Here is an 8,510-nt window from a genome sequence, read left to right on the forward strand (position 1 = left end):
GGAACTGTCCTGCCGAAAAATCCTCACTTTCACTAATCTTTTTTAACCAACAAATGACTAAGTTTAACAGCACGCAAATAGGTTTCATTATCTTTCTTTCAGATATAGATCTGAATCATTTCACTAATCACGGCTTTATTTCCCTTCTAATCACATATCAGTTCGTAGTCAAATTAGATTGTCTGCTACTTCAGAACAATGGTTGTGTATTCACCCCTCTTCTTTTCCAGCATATGATTCATAGGTTCGTACCTTTATTCTAACTCTCTTTTTTTTCTTCCTTTCAAGCTTCCATATACTTTTTTCTCACACAAGAAATAAACACAAATAAGCATTTTTATTTACAATTTTATTATAAATATTCCTCTGAGATAAATCATAAATCATGACTGGGTAATGATATGGAAATTTCATATAATGTTTTTTTTCCTCCATGTGTCCGTTGTCTCCATGTGCTGATGAGTCATCACCCTGCAATCTTGAAGGGCGGTTGACGTCATAGCTGTCAACGTGGCAGTATGGATCCTTTATAAGATACCAGCTTTTGATTGTCTGTATGATTTCTTTTTTCCCTGAAGAAGGAGACGGTCTTTGTCTCTGAAACGCGTAGGAATGCTGTAAATAAAAGAGAAATTTTCACATCATTTCAACTTCAGTGGTTTTTAAGCGCGGCATATACCCGTGGTTCCCTCTCTATATTTAATCAACTTTCTATATTGTTATACGGGGCCGCTGCTTGAATCACACGGACACTCACATGCTTTTGAAGGAGTTGTGACTGGCACAACCCTATCAGGTGAGTGTTACTGTTCCTTTCCTATCACCACTTGTTATATCGGGTAAGACCCTATTGCGCCCTTTGTCTCCCCCTTTTTTAGTTTCTGACATTTATAAACGACATTTTGCATCACACACGCACCATTTCTCATGGACAACAAAACCACACATCCGTGCAAGGAACGTTTTATTTGGACGCCCATAGGCTAACATTATGTCCGTGTGTGCGTGCTCCGTCCCAAAAACGAACATGCTTTCGTGCCAAACAGAGCAAAATACGTGGGACGCACACGAACACACGGAAGATCAAATAACATGCATGTGTGCCTTTAAACATCTAAAAACATATGTGCACGTTTGGTCGTATCTCCGGTATGTACGGAAACGGACCAAACATGCACGTTTTAAAGGGAACCTGTCATCAGAAATTTGGCTTTCAACCTAAATGTTTCCCCCTCTGCAGCTCGTGGGCTGCATTCTAGTAAGGTTTCTATACTTTTTGTGCCCCCTTTTAAACCAAAATAAATACTTTATAAAACTGTACCTTTCGGTTTGAAAATCTTGTAAATCGTCCATGGGGGCAGGCTGTGTGGCGTCCGTTGCTGTATCTTACGCCATCCCCCATGCTGCAAATCATCCCTCAGAACACCGCCCACTGCGCCCGAGGTCCCGTGCATGCCGGGACACCTAGTGACGTGGTCGCAGGCATGAGAGTATGGGCGGCGCTGTGATTGCATCGCAAGTGCCCGCCCATACTCTCGTGTGTGCGACCACGTCACTAGGTGTCCCGGCGTGCACGGGACCTCGGGCGCAGTGGGCGGCGTTCTGAGGGATGATTTGCAGCATGGGGGACGGCGTAAGATACAGCAACGGACGCCACACAGCCCGCCCCCATGGACGATTTACAAGATTTTCAAACCGAAAGGTACAGTTTTATAAAGTATTTATTTTGGTTTAAAAGGGGGCACAAAAAGTATAGAAACCTTACTAGAATGCAGCCCAGGAGCTGCAGAGGGGGAAACATTTAGGTTGAAAGCCAAATTTCTGATGACAGGTTCCCTTTAACCCCTTCAGCCCCCGGGCACTTTCCGTTTTTGCGTTTTTGTTTTTTGCTCCTTTTCTTCCAAGAGCCGTAACTTTTTTATTATTCCGTCAATCTTGCCATATGAGGGCTTGTTTTTTGCGGGACGAGTTGTACTTTTAAATGAAATCATAAGTTTTACCATATAGTGTACTGGAAAACGGCAAAAAAATTCCAAGTGCGGAAAAATTGCAAAAAAAGTGGGATCGTACAATAGTTTTTGGGATATTTTATTCACGGTGTTCACTATATGGTAAAACTGATGTGTGGGTGTGATGCCTCAGGTCGGTGCGAGTTTGTAGACACCAAACATGTATAGGTTTACTTGTATCTAAGGGGTTAAAAAAAATTCACAAGTTTGTCCAATAAAAGTGGCGCACGTTTTGCGCCATTTTCCGAAACACGTAGAGTTCTTATTTTTTGGGATCTATGGCTCAGTGATGGCTTATTTTTTGCGTCTCGAGCTGACGTTTATAATGGTACCATTTTTGCGCAGACGCTACGTTTTGATCGCCTGTTATTGCATTTTGCGCAAAACTTGCGGCGACCAAAACGTAATTTTGGCGTTTGGAATTTTTTTGCCACTACGCCGTTTACCAATCAGAATAATTGATTTTATATTTTGATAGATCGGGCATTTCTGAACGCGGCGATACCAAATATGTGTATATTTATTTATTTTTTAACCCTTTAATTTTCAATGGGGGGAAAGGGGGGTGATTTGAACTTTTAGGTTTTTTGTTTTTTTTTTTATTTTTTAAAACTTTTTTTTTACTTTTTTTTTTTATTTTACTAGTCCCCCTAGGGGGCTATAGCAATCAGCAATCCGATCGCTGATCGCTATCTGCTGATCACAGCAATACCGCTGTAATCAGCAGATTCACTCACTTTGGTTTTCCCTCTGCTCTCGGCCGAGGGAAAATGAAAGTGAAAGATCATAGCAGCAGGCGTCATCACATGACCCTGTGCTACGATGGCAACCACCGATAGTCACGTGATAACACACGTGACTTCCGGTGGGGGCGGCGGTAAGTAACAAACATGGCCGCGCGCATTTAAATCTTGCTGCCAGACTTTGGCAGCAAGATTTAAGGGGTTAATGGCCGCGGGTGGAAGCGATTCCACCCGCGGCTAGCAGGCACACATGTCAGCTGTTGAAAACAGCTGATATGTGTGCCGATCCACGCCGCCTGCCCGCGGCAGGGGGCGGGGCTTAACGGGACACGATCCTGGACGGATAGATCCGTCCAAGGTCGTGAAGGGGTTAAACGGATGTGAGTTGCAGGCCTCAAATAAACTAAACACTATTGCGTTAAAAAAGTTTGAAGAGTGCGGTGAACTTTTATTACATGCAACCAATCATAGGCGCCGGTGGGTGGGTGAATAAGGGAAAATGTGATGAAATAATGAGCGGCCGGCATTTTCAAAAGAGGAGAAGCCGCCAGAGCAGTGTGACAACCATGCAGCGCCACGCCCGTGATTGATGAGTATCGACTGACTGACAGAGATACTATTTACACACAGTCTGGGCATGCCCAAAAACGAAACCGGCTTCCGGCATATGATCCGGCGTCCATAGGCTCCCATTATAAAACACCGCACCAGATCCGTATTTTTGCCGGGTACAAAAACGTTCACCTCAATGTTCCATCTGGCCGCCGGACAAGCAAATTTTGCCGGATCCGGCGAGAGCCAGATGGTATGCAAGGCCATCCGGCGCTAATAGAAGTCTATGGGGGAAAAACACATCTGGCGTCAACAGACGCCGGATGCGTTTTTCCTGTTTCTTCCGGATTGCGCCTGATGGCAAAAAACTGTTGTGTGTACGCAGCCTAACCTGTGCGTGCACAATGGGGCCAGTGGTACTTCAGGGATCACACGTGGAGGATGGTGCCGGGCTTGCTGCATCAGGGCGAATGTGGGCTGGTATTTTTAAGATGACGGGGGCACTAGCAACATGGGCCTCCTTTTTCTTCCCCTTCTATATATCTACACTCTCTTATTTTTTTTAATGTAAAAATTTGGTCAGGGCAAAACATTGCTACATCTTCTGTGATTTTCTCTTTCCTTTTGTAGGTTGAGAGCATGCCCCCAATATGGGATTCTTCTTTGCCTGAATTTAGCGACCGCTTGAAAAGACATGCATGCTGGACTGCGATCTGTCGCGAACTCTATCCACGGTGGGATGAGGCAGACGCAACTTTGCAAGATCAAATTGGTAACGTTTGCTTGTAGAAATATGTAAACTACTTGATAGCCATTTTGTTTTTGTATTTTTCACAATGTTTTGACATACATTACTTGTTTTCAATAAATTTATTTTTTTTCAATTTCCATTATAGATAAGGATGTTCGTAAGCGATGGCGGTCTGTCCGTGACCGATTTCATAAACATGAACAGGAGGCCAGCCGTAGTGGAACCTCACCCAGAAAGAATTTTATATATCATAACGAACTACAATTTACTCTTACTAGTCGCTCACTAAGGGCGTAAGTTTTTAGCGCTTTCACACCACCACTTAAAAAGAAACATATTTAATGATTATCTTTAACATTTTTATTTTATCTATCCACAGGACAGAAGGAAATATACCACAACCTGAGAACGCCAACATGGAGGCCTCGGCAGATAGTGTGGAGTTCTCTACAGAAAATGATCCTGACAGTTTGCACGAAAATATGTCCATTTGTTCAACAGCTGCTGAACCCTCTTCAGTCGCTGGTCCCTCTACCGCCACTGCTGCCTCTACTGCCACTGCTGCCTCTACCGCCACTGCTGCCTCTACCGCCACTGCTGCCTCTACCGCCACTGCTGCCTCTACCGCCACTGCTGCCTCTACTGCGGGTTCAATCCCATTTCATCCTTTGGCCCGGAGAAGAAAAGGAAAACAAACCAAACCATCCGGAGAGGAAGATGACATGTTGACATCACAAGCCATCCATTTGATACAAAATACATCCAAAGAAGACAAGTATGATCACTTCGGATGCAGTATGGCAAGTAGAATTAGAGAAATGCCCAAGAGCGCACAAGCAGCATGCATGACAGCATGCTTCGCCATGTTTGAAGCTTTTGAATCTTTTTCAGAACATCCAACTGGTACAGAAATTGATTCAGCCATAAAAAAATGTATTTATTGCACGCCAGAGACCACCTCCACAACAGCAGCCACCACCTCCACAACAACAGCCACCACCTCCACAACAACAGCCACCACCTCCACAACAACAGCCACACAGCATGCAATATTCACAGCCACACTATTATAATCGGCAAGTCTATGAGTATGGACCAAGCCACCATTACATAGCCATGACACCCAGCACGGGAGCCCCGCAGGGCCAAGCCGGTGAGGCAGCGAATGTTATCCAGAGCCCTGGACAAAGTGTGTCCCATATGACTGCCCCATCCACCATCCCAGAAAATGTGCCTGGTCTCTATTCACACGACTTATACAGCTTGTGAAGAGATTTTTTGGGGTATTGTTATTTTGTTTGTTTATGTAGTCAAGATCAAACCCTTAACGAACGGGGGCAGTTTTATTACCTTCCTTCGGTCATAGTAAAGGGAACCTGTCATGTGTAATATGCACCTAGTACCACGAGCAGTTCTGGGTGCATATTGCTAATCCAAGTCTAAACTGTCCCTGTATATACTAGAATAGATAGAGATCTTTCGAAAAAGTCTTTCAAAGATCTTTTATCATATGCCAATGAGCGAGGGGTCCAGTCCTCTGGACGTTAGCTCCTTTGCTAGTCGCCCCGATTAGCATGTTAGTATGTCCCTGTGGGTGTACTAACATGCTAATGAATGCGCAGCATCAGAGGATGATCTCACTCAACTCTCCACTGCCATAACATCTGACGGAGGATTTCCGCTCAGTGTACATGACCACGGAGATTTGGTCACGCACACTACTAGTTTACTTTTAAGCCAAGACGCATACACCCGCTTCATAGTGCGCGTGACCCAAACTCACAGCTCATGCGGAGTGAGCCAAAATTCCACCTCGAACGCAATTGCAGCGAAGAGAGGTGAGAGATTATCCTGTGACGCTGCACATTAATTAGTATGTTAGGTCACCCACAGGGACGCACTAAAATGCTAATGGGGGTGACTAGCCAGGGGAACTAACGCCCAGGGTGCTAGCCCCCTCGCTCATTAGCATACGATAAAAGATCTTTATTAAAAACTTTTTATTTATGCCAGTGTATACAGGGATGGTTAGGCAGGGATTAGCAATATGCACCCAGAACTGCTCGTGGTGCCGGGTGTATATTGCACCTGAGAGGTTCCCTTTTATACATAGCTGCTGCTGCAATCAAAATGTAGCAATAGCTCAAAAATGTTAACATTAAAAAAAATGTGACCTAAATTAAAAAAATAAATTAACATCAATGAGCCAGAGAGTTTGAAATATAAGAACAGTACAGATAGTTGAAATTGGCGCAAAATGTACGCCACCTTTTTGGAGAAAGTTCTGAATGTTTTTTTTTTTTAACACATTACATAAAAGTAAACATTCATGTTTAGGGTCTATGATCTCACACAGATCTCTGGCATCACAACATCACATCAGTTTAACGATATAATGAACAAATTGAAAAAAATTCTTAAAAACAAGAGTGCTATCACACTGTTTTGGAAATGTTTCCTCATATGGAATTTGTTAGCAGTTTTCTTTCATAATATATGTTAAAACTCATAGTTGCATTTAAAAATACCGCTGGTTCTGCAAAAAAAAAAAATCCCTCACATGACCAGATTCACTGAAAATTTAAAAAATGTATGTCTCTCGGAAGAAAAATGGAGAAAAAAATGGGAAAGCGGCAAATAAAATAACTAAATCCCGTCAGGACCATTTTAACGGTTATTATACCTACAAATAAAATTTGTTTTCCAGAATTTTCAGTTGCTGTGGTGTGAATATGTTTGTAAGCCACTTTGACAAGACACATAAATTAATTAAAACACTTTTTTAACTACCAAACAATAAATTAGATGGATATGATCCAAGTGATAAACATAAAAATGCAGTGGTAACCAAACAAAAAAAAAAAAGTGGTCCACTGGTCTCTGCTGGTTAGGACATTACCGAGACTTTTCAATTGTGGTCCACTGGTCTCTGCTGGTTAGGACATTACCGAGACTTTTCAATTGTGGTCCACTGTTCTCTGCTGGTTAGGACATCACCGAGACTTTTCAATTGTGGTCCACTGGTTTCTGCTGGTTAGGCTGCACATTACCGACACAGGAGTATTGCCAGTGCACGGCACCTTCAGGACTCATGAAGTAGTCAGCGTAGGTATCTCTCACACATACAGCGGTGCTTGATGGCCGTCCTTGATGGACGTTCATCACAGGATGTAATGCTGGCTGCTGTGTCTCCTCAACTACCTCGGAGCAGGATGCACGACAATAGTTATGGAGAACACAGCATGCTTTAATAACCGCGTCAACAGTTGCTGTTTCTAACTGTATAGGTGTGTGAAATACCCTCCACTGACTAGTCATGATTCCGAAGGTGCACTCCACATATCTGCGTGCACGACTCAGCCGATAATTAAAAATCCTCCGCCGGGGATTCAGTCCTCTCCGTGGGTATGGGCGCAGCAGGTTAGGCAGTAAAGGAAATGCCTCATCCGATACCATCACAAAGGGGACTGGATCTGTGGAACCCGGCAAAGGTCGTGGGGCTGGGAGCGTTCCGCAATCTTGAAGAATTTGCAGACCAATCTGTGATGTTCTCAACACCCGAGAATCCCCTGTACTGCCATAAGCACCAACGTCGATGGCTATAAACTTGTAATGTGCATCAGCCACCGCCATAAGGACCACGGAGAAATACTTCTTAGAATTAAAGAAGCGTGATCCTGAATGTGGTGGCTGCTGAACTCTTACGTGTTTGCCATCAACGGCACCTAAGCAGTTTGGGAAGTTGGCCACAGTCTGAAAGCCTGCTGCGACTTGCAGCCAAGTCTCCTCGGTTGGGGAAGGCATCACAATGGGCTGCAACTTCTGCCAGATCACGCTGCATGTGCACCTCACAATTTCGGAAATGGTGGATATACCAACTCGAAATTGAAGGTGCAGGGATGCATAGCTCTCTCCTGTGGCCAAAAATCTGCAAAATAGAAGAAAAGACAGTTAGAAAAAAAGGCTAATTTCAAAAACATATACAATGCATGGTGTCTACATGTCTTATTTGTATAAAATAAGCAAATATACTGTATTATAATTCATGTTAACCCAATACAGGTGCATAATTACTCATACGTATTTTAATACATAGGTTTTTTTTGTTTTTTTTTTTAAATAAATGTAAAAAGCCAATTTCATATATACTTACCGCAAGGTAATGAGCAGCCTTTCCTCAGCAGAGATTGCCTTTCGCATTATCGTGTTTGAATATGTCAGACAAGGTGACAGCATCGGCAACAATCGATCAAACTCCTCAATTGTAAGGCGACAAAATCCAATGAATTTATCTGGATATCTACCGCAAAAAAAACCCTAATATTAATACACACATACATAGATACATCAAGAGAGTAATGTAGAAAGGCTGTGTGTTAAATAAAAATATATGTCATGGAACGTTATAGACTACTAAATGGTGGACCGATTCTAACGCATCGGGTATTCTAGAAT

This window comes from Anomaloglossus baeobatrachus, chromosome 2 (assembly GCF_048569485.1).
Source record: "Anomaloglossus baeobatrachus isolate aAnoBae1 chromosome 2, aAnoBae1.hap1, whole genome shotgun sequence".
Classification (NCBI taxonomy): domain Eukaryota; kingdom Metazoa; phylum Chordata; class Amphibia; order Anura; family Aromobatidae; genus Anomaloglossus; species Anomaloglossus baeobatrachus.